We start from the raw sequence: 23753 nt of genomic DNA, 5'->3' as shown, positions 1-23753 counted from the left end.
GTGACAAGGTTGGAGATCCTAAAGTTTTCCAGCAACTCATCGACATAATGCATGTGGATGCCCCCTCATCAATAATTGTTCGATGAACAGTTTTGTTGAGGGCTTTCACTTGAATAAGGAAAGCTAGTTGGGCTAGTAACTGAGGATCGTATCCTTTGTGGTCGAAGGATACAAGATTGGAATCCTTTGGGTCAACCCCACCAATGGCTGATAACAAAGTCTGCCTTTGGGATGGGCAATTTTGAAGTACTTCAAGAGTCGACATAGCGGACGGCGATTGGGCCAAATCTTCCACTATATTATAATGCTGCGTCGCTCTAGCGCGGGGATTAAATGTCGACTTGTGTACTACTCCCTTCGGCGGTTTTATTGTTAATTCAGGAATGGTGGGTGTTACAACTTCTGTCGAAGTTGTTGTCGAACTACTTGGTTGATAGTTATCCTTATTGTTCGACAGCTGCGGATTCCCGTAATCTTTGTTCCTTGTCGAAATCAAAGCATCATTCTGCTGTTTCGAAATTGACAACATTAGCACTTGAGACGGGGAAGCATTTCCACTTTCAACCAGATTTGCTCCTAGATTTGGAAATGGATTAGTTAACACTGCTGAAGTTTTCGAACTCTTAAAGAATTTTTTAAGCTCAGCTCTATGTGGACAATCTGCGGTCCAATGATCCCCATCACATATATAGCATGGACTTTTTGGTTTCCTATTTCTAGGAGGGTTTGAAGAAGATTTTTCAGGTGATGACTCATCCTGTTTCTTCTTCTTCCCTTTGCCTTTCTTCTTGCTTCCTGGTTGTTTGGTTTCTTTGCCCTTATCTGTCGATACGGCATTTACTTCCGAAGCAAGAAGTTTGTCCTTTGCATTTTGATCTGAAATCTTATGGGCTTTCTTGGATGTAGCCTTTGTCGATTTCGCGTCTGTCGTGCCAATCACGCCATCTCCGGCGTGAGATTCATTGTTTGATTTAGGAGGAGGTGGAATTGAGAATTCCGGTCTAGGGGCGTCAGGTATTTTGTCGTAGAGCGTGCCGGACTGAGTATAGATCAAATCCAGATATTGTGCATGAGCTATAGCTTTCTCTTCTGTTACGACTCCCCCCTTTGCCACATCTTCCGTGATGGAAAGTAGTAATGACTTGATAAACCATTCAGCTAATAGCTAATCGGGAACATACGTTTTTACCATCCTACGACGACGCCACCACTCATGTATATGATCAGATATGTGAGTGGTTGTTGTCTGTTTGAAGTTGGTGAGGAGTTCCGTTCCCGTTTCATACCTTATCGGTAATTGAAAATGCGTTAAAAAGGTTGTGGCTAAGGTACTGAAGTTGTCGAATGAAGCTCTAGGAAATTCGATGTACCATTTTGCCGCTGGACCCGTTAACGTCCTCTGAAAGAGGCGAAGCCTTATCGAATCATCGTTTAGGGTGTTTGATGAACACCATAGATGAAATGTCATTACGTGATTCGATGGGTCTTCACCCGGATTTCCATTAAATTTAGGAATATCTTATGGAAGTTTATGTGGAATTGTTGGCCACCAAGGGGCGTAAGCAATTGGATCGTTTGTTAACCAGTTTAAATCAGGTAACTCTAAAGTTGCCACGAATGGTAATTGCTGATTCAGATTAGGTGAAGCATACCCAGGGTAAGATGGGATTGCCTGAGCAGTTGGTCTTTGCATGCCAGCATAATGCATTTGATGCTGGTATGACTGATAAGGTTGGTGGACATGACCATTGTAAAATGGTTGATTTTGACAGTTTTGAATGTATGGCTGTCCACTGTTCACAAAGATTTGCTGCTTAGAACCTTGGTATACTTGTTGGAATTGTGGTTATTGGTATTGCACCAGCCATGGTTGAGAAGCCATGTGTTATTGCGCTATACTAACCGTTGGACCAAGGTGTGGGGTAATTGTACCCGTCTGGACCTGTGTCGTCCCACTAGTTGGCAATTATGGTTGAGTCACAGGGTCAAGGGGTTGCTGCATTACAACCTGAGAAATCTGAGGTTGACATACAACAGGCAGCGTTTGAACTTGTGACACCGTCACGATAGATGGTGTAGTCGGTATATTTGACATAGGTACACACTGTTGCATCAAATACACAACCCTTGGATGTTGAGGTAGTATAGGTACCCAACCACTTGAGGTAATTCCAGTATAACCTGAATACTGCTGTGAACTCCCGTATGGATATCCTCGTGGAGCGGATAATGATAGGGCATATTGCCCCCCATACGGTGGTAATCCAGAACTCAAGGGGATTGTTTGCCCTTGGGGACCAGACTGCCCAAATTGACCTCCAAATGGATCAATTTGTTGAGACTCAACACAAGAGTTTCCGGATATTATTCCGGATGAACAAACAGGAACGGACCAGACTGTCGAAATAGCCCCTGAGTGGGCTCCTTCTAGTGGTTGAGAGCTAGTTGGGTAGATGGTATGCCGGCAAACATTGTCAGAGTGACAACAGGGAGTTCTGCTGTCGCTGTGTCAGTCGACACAGTCCTAGATGTTGACGGTTGTTCAGACATTTGGAGTCTATCCAAAAGATTACCTAGCGATTCTACAAGAACTTCCACTGGTGGTAGACCAACTTCTGATGAAGAAGGAAATAGAGTGACTCCGACTTCAAAGTGCGTTGGAGTACTTGTTTGAGGATCTTCTACAATTTCTTCAATCGCAATCAAACCAGGTGGAAGGGGAAGACCGTCAGGTCCGTAAAATATTTCTGGTGCCGAAGAAGGGGTGGAATCAACAGCGACAAATGTTTGAAGAGCAAGATTCTCTGAACCGGTTGTAGATGGAACTGGTTCGGTAAAACAAGCGTTTACTCTCAGACTAGGATCAGTATCACTGTCCCTCTGTCGCTGTTGAACTTCTTCTGTAGAGGCAGGGATCCCAGAAATGTTTGGAGTAACTGGAATCTCTGATGTCGTTGGAACACTTGTTCTAACTTTAATAGGAGATTTGGAACCGGTTAAACGAGTTTGCTTTGTCCGTACTGGTTTCGATTCCGGAGACAAAGACGGTTGACTCGTAAGTCTCCGTGAACGATGGGGTTTCAATTGACTTTCTTCCACGATTGCGGATTACTCGATCAACTAAAATACAAAAGGGGAAGTATGTTTCCGAATTAAATGAATTTTAGACGCTTTAGACACAACTTGTTTTTTCAATTTTTAAGAGTCAAGAAAAAACAAAAGATGACTCTAGTCTCCTTCGATTTTTAATGAGCCTGAAGTGACAAGTGCTCAGATGGACCTTTTCCGTTAAGGAGTCTGAAAAGGAACGAAAGGGACTGCTATGAAGATCTAGGTAGAGGGAGTACCAAACCAATCACAAAACTGCATAATACATTTTACGGTATGGCAGTCAATCTTCCTGAATGCTGTGTTCGGTGCATTGCGATCAGTAGGGCGGCTGACACGGCTTCCTATGGATAAAAAGTTTTAAGCCTATAGGGGTCTCCCAATATATACTCGACGGTATATGGGAGCACAAGTCCGTACTGGCACTTATCGTCTCACAGTGGAGGAATCACCCAACCATCAGTGAGGACAACAGTTACCAGGTTTTACGACACCGGAACACGTCTCTAGCCTAGACCTCTATGTTGTGCGTTAAGTTCCAAAGCGTTGTTAGATTCATTCAATTTATTTTAAGTTGATCTTTCTTAGAAGTTCGCCTTTTGGGATCACCACGAGATGTAGATGTAATTCCTAAAATGCAATCTAAAGATGATAAGCAAGCTTTTATCTCTTTTCAGCAATGAAAATCCTAGCTACAAGGGGAAAAGAAAGACACAATCTTTTCTCAAAGAGCAAAGAGAAAACTGTAAATGCACTTTTCCTAAATCAAGCCAAATAGACTATCAATATGCAAATGCACAAGTGCATGTATTTGTTTTCCACTTTCTTAATATTGATGCCTAAAAAGAAAGTTGATGTACAAATCTGAATTTGCTTTCAAGTAAAAACACAAACAAGCTTCTTTTCGAAATCAAAAGGTAGAGAAGATTACGACACTTTACGATTTTGAAATAAACACTCGTTTCGACAGTAGAAAGTCAAATTCAAACCAAAGGTAGAAGTAAAAGTATAATCAACTGTCAACAACAAACAAACTTTCTCCTAAGATCAAAATCGACACTTACGACAGATCTAAATCCAAGGACGATAGTATGACTATTCTACTCTTTCAATGGAAAACTGTAAATGATGTAACAAACACACAAAGAACATCTACAGTCTTTTTGTACAAAGGAGGTGGAATTAAGGAAAATAAAAGGAGTTCTCAGACAGGTACACACACTAATCACAGGCTGCAAAAATCAGAGACAAAACTGGAAAAAATGAAGCAAAGAACCTCAGCTGCACAGGGCAAGGCTGATCAGTGCACCTGTTGTACAGAGAAACTGAATTGCAGCGCAGGTAGCCCTCTTGGGACCTGCATTGAAATGCAAAACCTCTTCAAAGAGCCTGCGCTGGGGCAGAAACGAGACTTCTATCCGGGTTCTAGGTCACGGTTTGCAGTTTGATCTATGGATTTTGGCCGAGTAAAAGCAATCAGTAATGCACAATCAGAGGGTGGATTTAAAGGAGGTCTAAGAGCTATCACAAAGGGTAATCAAATCATTTGTGAATCAGCTGTTCAAATAATAAACAAATCCAGTGAAAGGATTGAGGTAGCAGGTGTCTACTTTGCATTTGATAATGGCAAATGTAGTTCGATTCCTACTTCTGTGTTTATGAAACAAACAACAAGAGAAACACAAACAAACTAGCTAGACACGATCCCCAGTGGAGTCACCATTTTGTTGTCGGGAAAAGTGTCTACTCAGAACGCCCCTATCCCACTAAGGTGTGACAGTACCTTAGCAACAAACAAGGAAAACTACTTTCATATTCTTCTTTATGAACTGTAAACGAAGAGGAATAGGACGAACCAACCTGTGTCTTGCGCTAGTCCTTTGATCCAATCTCTCTCCTCTTTGACAGCTTCCAGCTACCTGCTCCCTTATTTGCCCAGCTTCACCAAGTTCCTGCAAGATCACAGAAGAGGAAAACTACACAAAGACATGGATTTACATTCATAAATAGCTTAGGATCAGATTTAAGCTAAACATGCAAATATAACAAAAACATCATTGATACACAAGCATGTAGGAGAAACTCAAATAATTTTATTGATATCACAAGAAGGTCCAGGAGGAGTTACAACCGATGATTCCTGATCTAGCATCAACCCCCCAGCAAAGGAATCCCCTCTTCACCTCCAACAAAGCATAAATCACCCAATGCACTGATCTCTATCTCAAAACCAACAGCAATTCTCTGCAAAGTCCAAAATTCCAGCCTCTGGATCTCTGGGATGAGGGATCTATATATAGATGTATGCAAAGAGGATGAGTCAGCTTATGATTTGACTTGTGGCCTCTCTCTGTCAGTTCTTGCTTCCACTTGGAGACTGAGAGCCTCTTACTCATCCTTGGTCGAACTCAGTGAGGCAAGTGTCATTGGGGAAGATTCTGGAAGCTTCCATTGTCTGTCCACCTCGCGGAATGACACTGCTATTTGTCATTTCCCGCTCAGCGCACCCTGGTAGTGCATTTGGGTGCGTTGCAACGCACCTAGCTAGTGTACTGGGGTGCTATGCAACGCAGCTAGCTAGTGGAGCAGCTGAAATGATCCTGATTTGACTGATTCTGAGCAGTTTTTGGTGGAGAACTTCTGGGAGAAGCTGTAATTGGTTGACCTTGTTCCTCTAGGGCTAGGAACAACACATTTAGGGACTTAGTATCCCTTGGATTATGGACATTTCATGCTTAGAGCTGTAAGGCACAAAAATGTCTATAACACACTCAAAAACCACATGGTTATGAAAATCACAAAAACTACATGGTATTATACGCCATGATGTTTTCTCATTATTAACAATATTCTTGTAATCAAAATGAAATTTAGAATGCTATGAACTTTTATAACTCTCTTGACTGTCTCTAGTGCAACCCTGGTGATGGGAGATTTTCTTAGCTCTTCCTCTGCAATATGCACTGTCATGTGAGGATTGTGATGTGTCCCAATCATCCTCTTTCTCTGATGGTTTCAAAAATGCCTTGGAATATTCTTCTACCTTTGATAACACTCATTCATTGTATGTCATCTTGGTAAGGAGTATCAGGCTGGTTCTTGAAATGGGTACGTCAAGGCTTCTAATAGAAATAACGTCATGTGAAAATAAGACTAAAGAACAATCATAAATGTTTAACTCAGTTTTCAGTTTTGAAGGAGGCGATGATGGCTTCACTAAACCTTTGTTAAGCTTCAATGATTCCAAGTCCTCTTTTGTGGCTTGTAACTAAAGCTGCAATCTCTGCTTCTTCTCTTTTCATTCTCATAGAAGCTTCCTTAATTCAACATTCTCTACTTCAAGACCCTGACTGATCTCCTCATTTGAATGATGAGAAGATGATGAAGAAGAATAATGTTCACTCGAGAGGGTAGATGGAGCATCGTCCATTGATATTTATTTCTCTCATTCCTCTCTTTCAATCTTCTTCTCATAATCTACATACATTAAATCTACCAGGTTTTCCATCTTGTAGAAGGCCTCATAGAGATCTCTGGAAACCTCCATTTTCTTTCTAGTGGCACATTCAATCTTTGGTTATCATTCACACTTGAAATTCACATAAGTGAGAAGATCACTCTGATACCAAACTTGATCTGGATCTCTTCAGTTACCAAAATTAACCAAGATATTTTACTTTTGTGATGTTAGCAGAATTGCATGTGAAAGAGTATGAAAGATGACATGTGCACCGATCCAGGAATCTTTTGCTTATAGATGTATTAAAAGAATCACATGTGAAAATTGCAGCTTAACCACATAAATTTAATGTGCACATGAAAGAAGAAGAAGAAACACATAAGGCATGAAAAGAAGACAACAAGAATTGATAACGGAGTTCATCCAACTTGGACTATGTCTCCAGGCCCTGCTCGATCAATGGGGAGGCCTTCATTCATTAAATGGCATGAAACGAAGAGAATACCATCATTAGTTACATAAAAGGAGTCTTATACCTCCCTTCTGTAAAATGGTTGAGAAATGGAGAACTCAGATGGAGAAATGGATAGCACCTCTGCATCTATGGCATCAAGATGGGCTAAAAACATACAAGATTTGTCCAATTCAGACCAAATGCACTTTCGCCCCTCCTGCACTGCTTCTACCTCAAACTGCGTGCCCAAAAATCCTCTCTCCAGTACTTTCTTCATTCATCGGGCTTTATAATCATTGTTTTGTTACAATGCCGCTGAAATCGGAGTCTGTTGGATTATAATAGAATGTTGTTCTAATGGAGGATCAGTTGGGCACGATGAATCCACCCTTCCTTCACAACAAACCCCGAAATAGCATTTTTTTTAAACAAACAATACACGCAAAACACTGAAAAATCCGAAAAACCGGACTTCAAAATATATGAAATTGGGTCTATAAACCCATCGAGTCTGGCTCCTTTCTTAATGTCAGCATATTGCACTATTCAATGGCCCTTGTGATAGGGATCCGCCGATCATCGATTGCCAATCACCGATATGCCAATCTGCTGATATGTCGATCCGCTGATCGCTGATATCGCCGATTAAATCTGGGTTCTACCTTCTGATCCAATGGTGGAGATTGCATATTACTATCGGCATATCATATCACTATGGCCCAAGGGTTCTTCCATATACCTTGGCATACGCTGATGCCGATCTCCGATTCCGATACTGAACGCTGATGCCGATCACCGATATTGATCGTTGATGCCGATTGCCAATGTCGATTGTCGATATCGCAATCACAAGTCGGCTCTGCCCAGGTCCTGATATTGCGTGTCTGCCTTCCTCTGACCTAATATATCGGGGATTCTGAGAGCCTTGCCTTAAGTCCACCCTTTTGACTCCTCCGATTCCAATTTTCCCTTTTAAGGCTTTAAGCCTATTTTTTGCAGAAATGCCTCCTTTTTCAAAGGAACAAAGGCAGACTCTTTTAGTGATAACTTCATCATCTAGACTCGGATTGGAGTGTCATTCACACTGTTGGAATGAGGGTAACGAGCACTTTAATTTGATGTCAAGATACTTGCTTTTCTGCCACTTTGAATTTTGAGTTTTTCCATGCCATTGTATCTAAAGATCCACCTAGATCAATCCTCTGCACTAAAGAGCTTTTGGACCCCAAAAGCATTAGCATGCTATCTCAATCCACGCGTTCAATCACCTACACGTGAAACTAGTACATTCTTGCAATCATGCACACCACACATGACTCAACAACCCCTCCTTGCCAAGTGTTCATAACACACACTCATTGGCTAAGAATTACATAAAAAGTAATTAATGCCTCAAATACTAATAAGGAAAGGCCAAAATATCATTGTTGCATCTTTGAAGTGATGGGAAACACACCATCATTTTTACATTTACTTGCAACATATGATTTACAATGGTGGACATAACAAGCTACTACCCCCCAAAAAACCAACTTAATAAAGCAAACCACTGTGAATGGAGTGGATTTATTTGTTGAACATGTTCACCTTTCAGCTCTTCTAGCGATGTTTCCAGAGCATGGAGTATCTAACATGAGGTTTGTTGGTGCCCCTCTTGGTTGCAATGACTACATTGATTCTTTCTCCTCAAGACTTTTGAGGCTGCCTTGGGGCGCTTTCCCCTGGTGTTCCTTCGATAAGTGTTCCTGGAGCCTTCGCTATCACTCACCTCTGAGGAAGGAATTTCATCATCTGTCGTTGGTTGGTTACTGGCTATATTAGAGCTTTCCCCCAGCTCCTTTCTGGTGTATTTAAGTCCTGCATGGCATGAAAATTCCTGGACTTTGATGGGGTTTATGATGCCTTGGCCTTTGATGTTGAGGCCCTTTCCTTAATACCCCATTTCCTTCATTAGTTTGGATCCAATCCCTGTAGTATGTTTTTCAAAGGCAGCAAACTCATCATCATGAAAATCATATGAAATCGGAGCATCGCTTTTTACCTACAGATGCCTATGTTGCAGCTTTTCCAAGGCCGCATCCTTGGCTTGCAACTGGCGTAATAATCTTTGGTTTTCTTCCCTTGCCTCCTGTAGAAGCCTCCTTAGCTTAGCATTCTCTACTTGTGTGTGGTGGTTGATCTCCTCGGGTTCTTGGCATCCTACTGCGGGGAGTGCCCTGTCAGTTGAAATCCTGGATTCATTGCTGGAATCAGACCCAAAATTTATGGGTCCTCCTGCTGCGATCCCAAAGGCTGCAAACTTCGTCTCGTCTCAGAAGTCAGACCCCAAGTCAATGGGCCTAACCCATGCAAATACTGTAGCTATGACCTTCTTGTCTTCCTCTGACTCGGAATCTGGGCTTTGCTACACAGTGGCAATGACCTTCTACTTCCCCTTTCTATCATTCCTCTCAGGTCTCAGCTCAAGGTGCAGCTTCTAGTAACTCTCTTCATCATTCCCCTCTTTCTCACAATGTGTTCAAGAGGGATTTACTCCCCTTCTCTTCGCTGCTGCGGTTCTCTTCTAGTGGTCATATTGTCCATGTGTTCCCTTGTTTTCCAGATGGATGGCCTTTACACTGGCCGAGTCAATGGTAGTAGGTTTAAAAAATAATAAGGAATGTCTAATGTAGCTATATAATGACCCAATATACTTGGTTACTACTTCAGGTGAGTCAAGTGCAATGCCTAAATTAAGTGCTTGCTTTCTAAACTCCTCTGTAAAACTTTGAACATCCTGACCTTTGCCTTGCCTTAAATACTGCCAATTCATTAACGCTTTCTTCTTGTAACCCAAGGGATAAAATTGTTCCTTTAACGCAGAAATGAAATCAGGCCATGAGCAAAGATGGTTACCCACATTCTTACTACTTTGCAATCTACTCTCCCACTAGATGAGAGCGGTGTTGCTCAGCCGTAGAGAGGCCAGCTGAATCTTTGCCTCATCCTCCATGATTTGCTGAATCTTGCAGTAGATCTCAATCTTCCTAATCCAATTATTAAGCTTCTCTGCGTTACTTTCACCATTAAACATGGGAAGATAAAATTTAACATCTAATTTAAAGAAGGGTTTCTTAGATGCATCCCTGGGATTTCTGTGATTATGGTGGTGAGAGGAAGAAGAACTTTCACTCATGGAAGGAGAAGGAGATGGATCTCCTCCATCATCTCCATGTACTGAACCTTGTCCTTTTGGATTTCTTTTCTCTGCACTTTCAAGTTTTTCAAGTCTTGAGAATAGCTTCTCAACACGATCTGCCATTGTATAGAAGGTCTTGTAGAAGTTTACTTCCTCTTCAAGATGAGCCTCGTCTTCTGCCATGTCTCTCCTTCAATGTGCACCCTACTTCAGGATTGAAAGGCTCTAGTTCCCCTTCGCCTATTCGGAGCCTATTTCTTGTTAGCATACAAACATGCAATTCACATCTAAAAATACCTACTCTGATACCACTTGATCCAGGAATCTTTTTCTTATAGATGTATTAAAAGAATCACATGTGAAAATTGCAGCTTAACCACAGAAATTTAATGTGCACATGAAAGAAGAAGAAGAAACACATAAGGCATGAAAAGAAGACAACAAGACTTGATAATAGAGTTCATCCAACTTGGACTACGTCTCTGGGCCTTGCTCGATCAATGGGGAGGCCTTCATTCATTAAATGGCATGAAATGAAGAGAATACCATCATCAGTTACATAAAAGGAGTCTTATACCTCCCTTTTGGAAAATAGATGAGAAATGGAGAACTCAGATGAAGAAATGGATAGCACCTGTACGTCCATGGCATCGAGAGGAGCTAAAAACATATAATATTTGTCTAATTCAGACCAAATGCACTTTCACCCCTCCTGCACTGCTTCTACCTTGAGCTATGTGCCCAAAAATCCTCTCTCTCATACTTTCTTCATTCATCGGGCTTTATAATCATTGTTTTGTTACAATTCCGCTGAAATTGGAGTTTGTCAGATTATAATAGAATGATGTTCTAACAGAGGATTAGTTAGGCACGATGAATTTTCCCTTCCTTCACAACAAACCCTAAAATAACCTTCTTTTGTTTAAACAAACAATACATGCAAAACACTGAAAAATCCAAAAACCCGAACTTCAAAATATATGAAATTGGGTCTATAAAACCATCGAGTCCATATCCTTTATCGCTATCAGCATATCACATTGTTCAATGGCCCTTGTCATAGGGATCCACCAATCGTCGATCATCGATTGCCGATATGCCGATCCGTTGATCGCCGATATGTCAATCCGCTGATCGCCGATATTGCCGATTAAATCTCGACCGTTGATCTGCCTTCTGATCTGACGACAGAGATCACACATTGCTATAAGCATATCGCATCACTACAGTCGAGGTGTTCTTCAATATACCTTGGCATATGCCGACACCGATCACCGATGCCGATGCCAATCGCTGATGCCGATCGCCGATGCAGATCGCCGATTCCGATCACCAATACCGATTGCTGATGCTTATCACTGATATTGCAATCGCAAGTCGGCTTTGCCCAGATCCTGATATCGTGTGCCTTCCTTCCTCCAACCCAATATATCAGGGATCACTGATCGAGGTTTCTAAGGGCCTTTCCTTAGGTCCACCCTTTTGACTCCTCCAATTGTGATTTTCCCTTTTAAGGCTTTAAGCCTATTTTTTGAAGAAATGCCTCCTTTTTCAAAGGAACAAAGGAAGACTCTTTTCGCAATAACTTCATCATTCGGACTCGAATTGGAGTGTCATTTGCACCGTTCGAATCAAGGTGATGAGCACTTCGATATGATGTCAAGATACTTGCTTTTCTACCACTTTTAATATTCAGTTTTTGCATGCCATTGTGTCTGAAGATCCACCTGGATCATGCATACTTTAACGAGAAGAGGAAACATAATGACAACTATGAAATCAAATAACACAAAACACATTGATAACGGAGTCCAACCAGTGTATATTACATCTCCGGGCCTGGTGTCAAGAGTGGGGACGTCACTTCATTAAATGTTGCAAGATAATGATGAGTACACGGTACATTTTTTTTCATTACAAGTATACACTTCCTCACTTAGAGTGGCATGTCTCTCCAAGAGACGTTCTCCTATAGGAATTCTCACTCATATCGGCCCTCCACTAGCATGGAAGGATAAAAAATTCTCACATGACGTGGCATAGAAGTATCCTTCAACATAATGGTAACAAGGATCTTAATAAAAAAATCATCATCTCAGCAAATTAAGAGAAAGACATGGCATCACTACATGATATACCTCCACTTCTGGGGATAACTTGAAAATGAAAAGCTCTCTTGAGAAAATGGACATCACCATTGAATTTTTGGTGTGAAATTGTGTCAAACGACTATAATCTTGACCCTGTTATGACATCATCAAAATCTGGACCCTCAGGAATCTCCAAGATTCCCCCAAAGATTCCTTCCTTGTGATGGTTGAAGAATCCTCTGCTCAGATGGAAATTATGAGCACATTACTAGAATTTTTTAGTGAATATTCTCATGGAATATTCTCATCTCGAAAAGCATGCCCTTCTTGGGCTAGGTTATGTGCGCATTATTTTTCTCCTCCTACCTTTGTCCTGTCGAATGACAGAAAGTGGGTTTATATAAAATATTGGGTGGATTCAACAATGGTCATCGATTGGCATATTGGTGAAAGTGGTAAATTGGTTGGGACTGGGTCGGGTTCCAACCCGAAACCCACCTGCTTCGATTGACGTGTTGCATATTTGGTTGCATTTTTTGGCGGCTTATTTTGGAATTTCCACATGTTGTTTGGAGGGTGGTCAAGTGGGACCGCCCGTGCCAGGGCGTCCAAAAGGCTGGGCAAATTTAAATCCCACTGGCCCCATCACATGTTATATGACACCATTTTTGGGTGCCCATTTGTAAGGTGTTGGTTGGCAGGTCTACCACTGGCGGCCTGCCCTCGTATTAATATAAAATAAAAACAATGAATCCGCTGGTGTGGCGAAGTTGGCAACTCCCCGCCTTTTAATATTCTTTCTTTTTTTTTATAAACAAATTACACAAATAACATCCACTCAATTTTTAGGGTCATGATCAAAATTAAAGAGGCGACAAATTCCCCTGTTCTGGTGGCTAGAATTGGTGAGCCGGAAAATTCCAAATTGTTGCCTCATTAGTGGTTTCTACTAGGCCTAGTTTGACCAAAAAATTGACTGTGAATACCTTGAAAAAGATCGGGAGCACTACGACCTGGTCCTAGTTTGGATGAAATCTGAAAATTTTGATTTTTGAGTCTTTTCTAAGCCACTTATGAATTCTCAGCAACTAAAAGCTTGACTTCAATAACTCTGCAAAACCTTATGGGTAGAATATGCATATACATGACCAAATATTTAACCACCCTTTCTCTATGGAGAAACTAACAAATCATAACACATTGAAGACTCATAAGAACAAAATTAATATAATACATCTTATAGCTAACATGTAGAAGATATTATTCAATGGTAACACTAAACAATGTCTAGGGAAGCCTTTCTCTAGTGAACAAGGTGTTGATATATGCATACAACAATCTCTTATTGCAAACAATATTATGCATTCACTGATGACTCTCAAACCCTTGCAACAAGTACAGTAGCATGAAAATATTTCCATACCTCTTTCAATACAAGGATTTCTCCATTATAATAGCAACAAATCAAATAATCAATCTTACAAGGTCATAGAGACAGATCACTAGCATCGATGTATATAAACATGAAGATCAATAAACAATTGTTTCTAATCCCTACAAAAATCCTCATGATAGTCTCTTCAGAACAAGATAAGGCACATTTGTTATACTATTTTCTACCATAAACCTCTGCCAACCATACTAAAATGGACACGAGTCTCAACCTGATGCTTAAGATCTTATAGTTTCACTAGATAAATGTAAGGTGTGTTGATCGTACGACATAATAGATAAGAACCATTATCACTATTATATGGTGCAAATTCACTAACAAATCTAAGGGAACCTTCAACAATTAAAATTCTTTCAAAAGTTTGACCAATCAGAACTGTAAAGGGTTCGATAATATTCAATTTCTCTAGAACTATAATGATATTCCAAAGAATTCTTATTTCTAACATGTAAAAAGATGACTTTTATACCAAAACCAAACCATGATATCTCTAAACGGTTTTCCTTGAGTTCACTGAATGCTCAATTACATCTGGGCCCTTGCACACTCGTGAAATCAATCCTACAATAATTTGGCACTTATGGATACAACACTAACACTTTGGATTAGAACATGTTATCTCCATGCATGTTCTCATCACCACCCATCCCAAAAGTCAGGTTTTCTTAAAATCCTCTTCTCAAGAACTTTAAAGATCTCCGCCCCCCAATCTCTCTCAGCTGAAAATTCCCATCTAGTCAAGTCTTTCAAAGCCAATGGCTATTCTTATGGTCAGACATCCAAAGCACTCTAGTCTGTTGCTCACCCTAAACCTAGAAAACCGGACCGCTCTCCCTCTTGTGGCCAAGTTACCCTCCTTTACATTAAACGGACCACCGATATTTTGGCTAAGAAAAGCATAAAAGCCATGTTCAAACCCAGCAAAACTCTCAAGAAATTGTTCTCTTCACCCAAAGAATTATCTAATCCAATGCTAGGAACAGGGGTTTATAAAATCCCGTGTTGTTGCGGTAAATCTTATATTGGTTAAATGGGTCGTCCATTCAAATCTCTCCTCAAGGAACATATGCTGACAACAACCATAACCATCTGTCAAAGTCTGTCATCACAGAGAACTCATTTAAATCCAAGCACTTAATTTGTTTCAATCAATAAAAAATTATTGCTCCTACCATTTTTACCACTCTCGCATTATATGAGAAGCCCTCGAAATAGAGAAAAATCCTGATAATTTTAATAGGGAAGATGGTTACAGGCTCAGCCAATCCTGCAAAGCTGTCATCTACCATCTCACCCATGACTCTTGACCCTCATGCTTATCCCCCTTCCATTGTACCTACCCTTTTTTTCTCCCTCTTGTTGGCCAACTTAATTAATTGATGTTATCTTTATCTCTTGAATAAATTTCTATTCATCTTCAAAGTTTCTTTTTCCTCTTAACCCTGTAAAAATTTATTATTACCTCTCTTCCTTAATTCTTAACTTCTTCAATTTTCCAGCTCTAATTTCTATCCATCAAATATGGAATTCTTTATTGAACTATTAATAGTTGTCATCTTGTTGAATTTAAGCTTCTGTGATCCATATCAAGTTTTTGAGAAGATTTTTCAGTGGAAATCACATTATAATCTTAAAATAGCATTAATTTATCCACGTTCCAATCTTAAAAAATTATTCAAGTAATTTCAATCCTTTAATTAATTTTAAATAACTATATCTCACTAATTATTTTTAACATAATTCTCCCAGTCCTTCTTATTCAAATCATGTTCCTTAATTACTCAATTTCTATCATTTTTATTTATATGAACGAAGGAACCGGTCAAAAAATTTCAACAAAATCTCCATTCTCAGACATTATATTTTTTCTTTAATTTTAATTATTTATTGAAAGTTTTAACTATCTATTAATTGTTAATCTACTATCCTAAATTTAACATAGATTTCAACTATCTCCTCCTTCCTCCTTTAGTCAAAATTCTAACTTCCTTATCCTTTTTATTCAACTCTTGTCCCATAATTAACTAATCAAATATTATTTCTAATATTATCTCAACCTCTTAACTGTTACTCAATGAATACATAATCCAGATAGGTTCCTATATAAAGGTGCTCCAGCACTCGTTTACTCTCAAGGTTGTCTTTGGTCCTTGATCATGGATGGAGTTTGCATCCGAAACATTGGATGGATCACTTATATCACACAGTTCCCTTCCAGAAATATATAACAATATGAATCATTGTGGAAGTCTTGGATTACTGACATGTTAAATCCTCTACTCGACTATAGTAAATGACTGCAGAACTAGTTGGTTCAAAGCAAATGGTCATTTTCACTTTCTTAAACCTGTTTTAGAACAAATGATAACATTTATAAAAGCATATGAATATCACTAATTCTAGAGTCAAGAAACAAATCTTCCCAGTGTGCACCATCAAACATATCTCCTTGGGTATTTATAGTCTCTCCACCTTATGATTACCATAGGAAAAATCATTGATGTTTTGATGGATTTTGTTGACTAGATTAAATAGACTTTGATTACCCTTGATCACATTAGTTTCTTGGTAAATTTGATGGTTTTTCCCATGGTCCTTTAATTTTCTTGACCTATAGGCATCATCACGGGGATAAGTCTAGCTCGTTGGGATGATAACCACATGGACAGAATCAACACCAAGAAAATATGTTGAATCATCACTCTGTGCTAGTTAACTCTCTTGTGAAAATGTGCTAATTTAAGGAAAATCATAGGTGCTCTGCCAAAAACTATGCCACATTTCTACATCACCTTGCCATGCACCTCCAAATCTTGTCCAACCTCTGCATCCTCTTGCAACTCCTCTACAAACAGAAGACCATCATCACAAGCTCTTATACAACACCTCTGCAACCACCTGATCATAATGCATAAGCATGGTGACTTTTTAACAGCAATGCCAACCTAACTAGCACCATGCTAGCAACAAGCTTGTCTTGAAAGGTTCCAGATGGGTAATTTGAAGGTAGAAATGGTATCATCTACCATCTAGCTTTTCCACAAAATTTTGGGTTCTTTCAAATTTACTTCAAGAACTGACTATCCTTCAATAAGTTTTCCTAGCTATGAAGTGTCTACTGATGGTTTTTTAATTTTCTTACAACACTCCCTAATTCTGGAATAAAATTATCAAGGGGATACTCATTTTCATACTTGGGTCTCAGTCTTCCAAATAATGTCCATCTCTACCCCCTACCCTTCGGGAAACTCTTGGTATTCACCTTATACTAATGCAAATGATTCAAAGATCCTTGGACTTTCTTATGAGATAGATGTTTCATGGAATTACATCTCACCCAATATTTCATCCTTTCAGAAATTGTTCTGAAAGTGGATTATTTATGTGATACTATTTTCTGAGATTTCACCCTTGGAGTAGATGATTCTACTTCTACTTTCGAAATTATTTCCTAATAAATTTCACCCATCCTATGTATTTATTTATCATTCCTCCACGTCCCCTTATTCCTACACAATTAGCATTTTTTGGATCACCGCATTTCTCTTCTTCTTTATTCATGAATTCTACATATCTTAATTTGCATAAGAAAACAATGCCAACTATGTTTTCTTCTAGTTTAATAACCTCCTCGATAATAGTGCTAAAATGTTGGGAAATTTCATTATCCTATTAAAAACTATACAACCAGTTAACATAAATTATTGACCAAGATAGGTCTTCTTATTTCAAGGCTATTGTGCATAGTATGTTGAGGAAGCAATCATTAACTAATATTAACTAATTCCTAATGTACTTTCTTCTATCATGATTCCACAAAATTAGACACATCCCACAATCAAATCCTAGTGCTTAGTGTAAATTGTTCCACAATTGTAGAAATTAAAAGAACACTTCCTTCCATTTTGGAATTAAAACCTCAATGTTGAAAACCACACTTGCATGAAAAGGAAAGCACTCTGCGCTCAGTTCTAGGAATGTAAATTACTCTTTGCAGGATGGAAACAATATTCAATCACTATTGACAGAAAGGAATTGAGACTCAGTTAGTGAGCACAATCAGATGCTCACTTACATAAATGAAATATTTTAATGCCACAATCAATTAGAAATCGTTCACCAATTCCAAGTGACATAACCAATTAGAAAATTGAGATGTTACTATTGTAACTACATCAATAATGTTGGGCTTGAAACAGTAAAGGAAATCATTACTAAACAATATTAGCTACATGTAATAACACTACATAATAGTAACCTATAACAATAATTAGCAACATGAATCAAGTAAGAGTAAGAAATAATAATCAATATGTAACAACAACTTAATCAACACTCTATAATAGTAATAAACCATAGCAATCTGTAGCAAAAGGAAGTAACAATAGTAACAATACAATTGATTAAAGACTTATGATGGCTAAAATTAAGTAAGAATGACATATATTCAAGAACTCCTGCAAAATGTCATGAGTAATAACAATACATTAATCACACAAAAAATTAATAACAAATATTGATTTCAATTCCAAAAATCTAACTCACAACCCACAAGTTAATGAAACAAATAGTTATGTTATTTTGTATATTCACAACAAGCCTTGCTAAATAGGAGGGCTCTTCTTGCTTAGTAGGGAGCTGGAGGAAAACTCACAACCTACAAATTACACAGTAATTCATAAAATGATCCATGAACTTATTGAGCCTTGCATTAATGGTAAAAGAAAATAACATATTCATAGTTAGATAGTGATCCAAGATCATTTACTTATAGATGCATCAGAATTACATGAGATATATTTTATTAACCATGGAACTTAAAAGCACATAAAACAATGTGGACATAAAAAAATAATCATGAAACCATGACACAAATATTTGATTATGGAGTTCATCCAATTTGGACTACGTCTCCAAGCCCTTATCAATAGTTGGGATGCCTTGTTTCATTAAGTGGTATAAAAAGAGATAAAATATTAAAAGCAAAATTCATTTACAATCCTTATACCTCCATGACAGAACATGGACAAATAATGGAGAGCCCAGCTTCAGAAATAGAAAGTACCACTGAAATCCTGGTGAAAAATCATGTAGAATCACTTATCTGAACACCCAACTAGGAGAAATGAAGCTTATGCACCCTTTCAAAACCTCCCTGTTGTTGAAGGTGAGGTTCTAGCCTACTGCCAGGTGAGGTTACTGTTGTTCAATGGTTTTTGAACTATGCCAGTCTCTACATTTTTCTAATGTGAACAGTCCCTTATATAAGATGGTGGCTAACTTCTCAACCCCTAGGAAGTTCCTGAATAAATGACAAGTTTAGCAAGAAGCAGTTCGTACTCAAAGGTTTTCGAGCTTGAGATAGCATATAGGCGACAAACCTTTCATATATGGAAAAACCTTCAGAACCTCTTAGCCATTAGTGGCTCTTAACATTGGCACTTGAATCAATGTTTTCAATTGGCGGTTATTATCGGTGGACAGATCCATGCCTTTACAACAAGCGCCCTATGATAAAGGCGGATCTGACGGGCTGTTAGACCAGAGTACATAATATATTGGGTCAGGAAGAATGATTGCAAATCACAATCTGTGGGACCAGGGTGATACTCTATGCGACTGCTTCAATTTGTGAACTTTGATTGCGATATCACAAATTGCAACCTGAATTTGCGATTGCGATACATAGCATTGCAACCTGGCTTGCTTCGGGGCTGATTCATTAACTCTTACCTTCTTGTGATCTACGATTGCGATTTATCACATCGCAACACTGACTTGCTTGGGGCTGATTTTCTTAAGCCGTGGTCACTTCCTTCTGTGATCTACAATATGCAGGGCCAGTGGGAGCCTGCCACTTGACGCTTCCTCATTCGCTGAGAGTTCTGCCACGTCATCTTCTCCTGCCACTTGTCCAAGTCAAACATGAACTTTGACTTGCTCTAACTTCTTCATATGAGCTCAAATTTGAGTGACGTTCACACTGTTGGAGTTAGGATGATGAGCACTTTCATCCAATGTTAAGTTTATGCAGATTATACCACTTTGATTTTTGAGCCTTCTTAACATGCCACTGGTACCTTTTTAGAGATCCCCTTGGATCAATCCTCCCCACTAGAGCTTTTGGACCACCAAAATCTCTTTTAGCCAATTGGAAAGTGAGGAAATTTCTCCCTCACTTTTTCTTTCTCCATCCATCTAGATTTACTTGGATGCATTCCTTTGAAGCCCACACGAATGTACTCCACATCTCCTCGTCCTGAAGTTCTGGTTTTCCTTTCGAATATGATATCTTCGAGAAACTTGTCTAGATACTCTGGTGCAAAATCATCCACTCTAGAAATTTATGCAACCTCTTTGGTATCCATAATCAATGGAGGTTCATAAAGCTTCATGATTTCAACATTCACTACTGAGTACATTTCCATATAAGCGGGCAAGTCAAGATGAAAAACATTGTCTCCAATCTTTGCAAATACGCTGAAGGGACCATATTGAATGGGTCTCAATTTCTTCCATTCTCCCATCATTCTATCCTTGCTGATGTGGATCCATACCTTGTCCCCAACTTGAAACTGGTGGTCAGCTCAGTGCTTATCATGTGTAGCTTTATACCGAGCCCAACTCTTCTCCAACTACTCTTGTTCTGCTTGATGAATCACCTGTATCCGCTGAATAAAATTCTGTGATTTGTCCCTATCATCTCATCCATTTCCATCCTCATCTTTCCCAAAGAACATATCTAAGGGATCCCTTGGTAGATAACCAAAACATGTCTTGAACGGTGAGCTTTGTGTGGATGAATGTGTTGCTCGATTGTATACATGTTGCACATAAGGAAGTTTTTCATCCCACAACTTGGTATGTTTTCCATAATAGCCTCGTAACAAGTGTACCACATTGTGCTTTATGACCTCTATCTACCCATCAATCTATGCATGAAATTTCGTACTTCTTTTCAGCTTAGTGTCCATGATTCTCCATAATTTGTTCCAGAACTCTCCAAGAAAGTGAGAGTCTCGACCTGACACAATAGATGTGGGAAACCAAAAATGGAACTAACCATGCTGAAATGAAGGATAAGAAGTCTTCTCAACAGTGACCTACCTTTTATAAGGCATTAAAATACACATTTTACTAAAACGATCCACAACGACATAAAAATAGTCGTGACCTTTCCTAGACATAGGAAAACCACCTACAAAATCCATGGACATGCTTTCCCATGGTCGAATTGGAATAGGGAGTGGTGTGTAGAGCTCAAGTTTTCTATTAGACGGCTTTTAAACTTAACACAAGACACAACCCTTTAAAAAAAAAGTCACAATGTTTTTCATATGATGAAAAAAACAAAACCTCTATAAATGACATAAGGTTTTTTCAACCCCAAAATGACCAAGCACAAGAGAGGTATAAGCCTCTCAGATTACATGTACCCTTTCATCAAAGGGTATGCACAGTTTTCCAAGGTGATACAATAGTTTTCCCTACAAATAATAATTGTCCACTTGCGATCCACGAGTTAGTTTTGCATAAATCTCTTTAAAATCATCATCGTTAGCATATTGTTTCCGATAAATTTCTAATGATAAAGAAGCATTTTGCAAAACTACAGATGAAGAAATAGAAGGGTGAGAAAGCATATATGCTACTTTGTTGCTGGTGCGCTTCTTGAATTTTATTACCACATGAAACTCCTCGAGGAATCCCATCCATCTGAAATGACAGGCTTGTTAAAGCTTAGTCTCTGACTGAAGGTATTGCAAGGACTGTTGATCCATATGGATGATGGTCTCCTTGCCAATTAGGTAGTGTTCCCACTTCTTTACACTCTGAACCAAGGCGTACAACTCCCTATTGTACGTGGGATAATTCACAACAACCTGGGAGAAAGTATCTGAATGGTAACATACATGCTTCCTTTGTTGCATCAATACAACACCTATGGCATATCCACTGGCACCTGTTTCAATATCAAAAGGTTGTTGAAGGTCTGGTAAGGCTAGCACTGGTGCTGTGGTGATCTTTTCTTTTAGCATGTCGAAGGATTTCAGCCACTTTCCTCCCCACTGAAAGGATCTCTTCACACTTGTCAATGCGTGTAAGGGGGATGCGATAATAGAGAAGTTCACAATGAACCTTTTCCAATACTGTACCACACCCAAAAAGCTTCAGACCTCTGTAACATTTGTGGGATCGGGTCACTTCATAATCACATCTACTTTAGAGGGATCTATTTTCAATTTCCCATTACCCACTCTCTGACCTAAATAAATGAGAGAGGTCTTCCCAAACTCACACTTTGATAGTTTTACATACAATTTTTCATTTTTCAGAACATCAAGCACTTTCCTCACATGACATACATGTTCATCCCATGTCCTACTCTAAACAAGAATATCGTCTAGATATAAAAGCACAAAATTATCAAGAAAAGCCCTAAACAGATCATTCATTACCCTCATAAACGTGGTCAAAGCATTGGTTAGTCTGAATGGCATCAACATCCATTCGAACAACCGCTGCTCAGTTTTGAATGCAGTCTTCCAAATGTATTGTTCTGCAACTCTAACGTAGTGATTTGCACTACGGAAATCTAGTTTTGTAAGATAGATAACATTTTTCAATTGATCTAATAATTCATTAATACGAGGGAGAGGGTATTGATTCTTCACCGTAATTTTTTTAGCACCCTATATTCTACGCACATTCTCCATGTGCTGTCTTTCTGTAGAACCAACACGATCGGTGAGCCGCACTGAGAAGAACTCGGTCTGATGACCCCTTGATTTAGCAACTCCTACACCTATTTCTTGGTCTCCTCCATCGCGATAGAAGACATCGTGTACATGACAATATTTGGTAAAGGAGGATCCTATTGTAAATAGATCTCATGTTGAATTTCCCGTTTTGGGGGCAATCCTCTCGGTTCCTGAAACAATCCATCATAGTCACAAATAATTTCAAACAATTCTTCCTTATGATGAGGATCAAAACCTTTTAAAGCGTTAGTCGTCTTGACCTCTTTCACTCTCACTACCATGAGAATGCACCCTTTGCTAGAATTAACCAGTCGTTTAATTTGTCTTGCACTTACAAGGCTAGTAGTGAGTTTTGTATGATGAGCTCTGACTATATATTCTACCCCATCCTTCATGAGGTGGTATTTATTTTCTTTCCCAAAGAAAATTTCCTTTTTTTCATATCAATATAGACTTCCCAAGATAATTCCATAGATATCCAAAGGCACAACATCTAACTCTACCTCATCAACTAATTTGGAAGCAATACAAAATCTGGCCCTACACTACTTGGTTACTTGCAATTTTTCTTTGTCTCTTACCCAACCAAGCAGGTATGGACTAAGATGAGGCTTAGTTTCGAGGCCTAACTTTTTCACTAAGGACTCTGAGATTAAATTTGCTTGGGAACCTGAATTGAACAGAGTTTCCACCTTTATGTATTTTGTAATAACCATAATGTGGAATAATTCAATTCTCTTTCTCTCATTACTTACAGGATCATTCAAATAAATTGTACTTGCATTTGAACCATAATTATTACTAACATAAAGGTTATGTCTTTCACCCACAGTTGTGATCAATGTCTCGACGCTAGAATCTGATCCAAGGTCATGTTGTATTGTTTCCACTATCTTTTGCTTTCCCTTTCTGCTGAATCTCTTTGACCTCAGCTTTGGATGTAGCTTCCAACAATGGTCCTCTTCATGACCTTCTCTCTTGTAATGAATGTAAGATGGCATTTCTCCTTCCCCTTTCTTTGCTGCAACGGTCTTCTTATCATTCCCCTCGCCTTTCTTCTAGAATTTGCCATGCTGAGGGTTGAGCAATGTTTTCTTGGCTTGATCATCTCTATCATTCTTGCCTTGGATATCAAGATGAATGGCCTTTATGCTGGCCGCATCAATCGTAGTAGGCTACAAAAATAACAATGTGTGTCCTATGTAACTATGTAGCACACCAACATACTTAGTTATAGTCTTAGGCGAA

The sequence above is a fragment of the Pinus tabuliformis genome, chromosome J, assembly GCF_031772625.1.
Source record: "Pinus tabuliformis cultivar Carrire ecotype Pingquan chromosome J, CPIR1, whole genome shotgun sequence".
NCBI lineage: Eukaryota > Viridiplantae > Streptophyta > Pinopsida > Pinales > Pinaceae > Pinus > Pinus tabuliformis.
Note: the sequence above shows the minus strand (reverse complement) of the source record.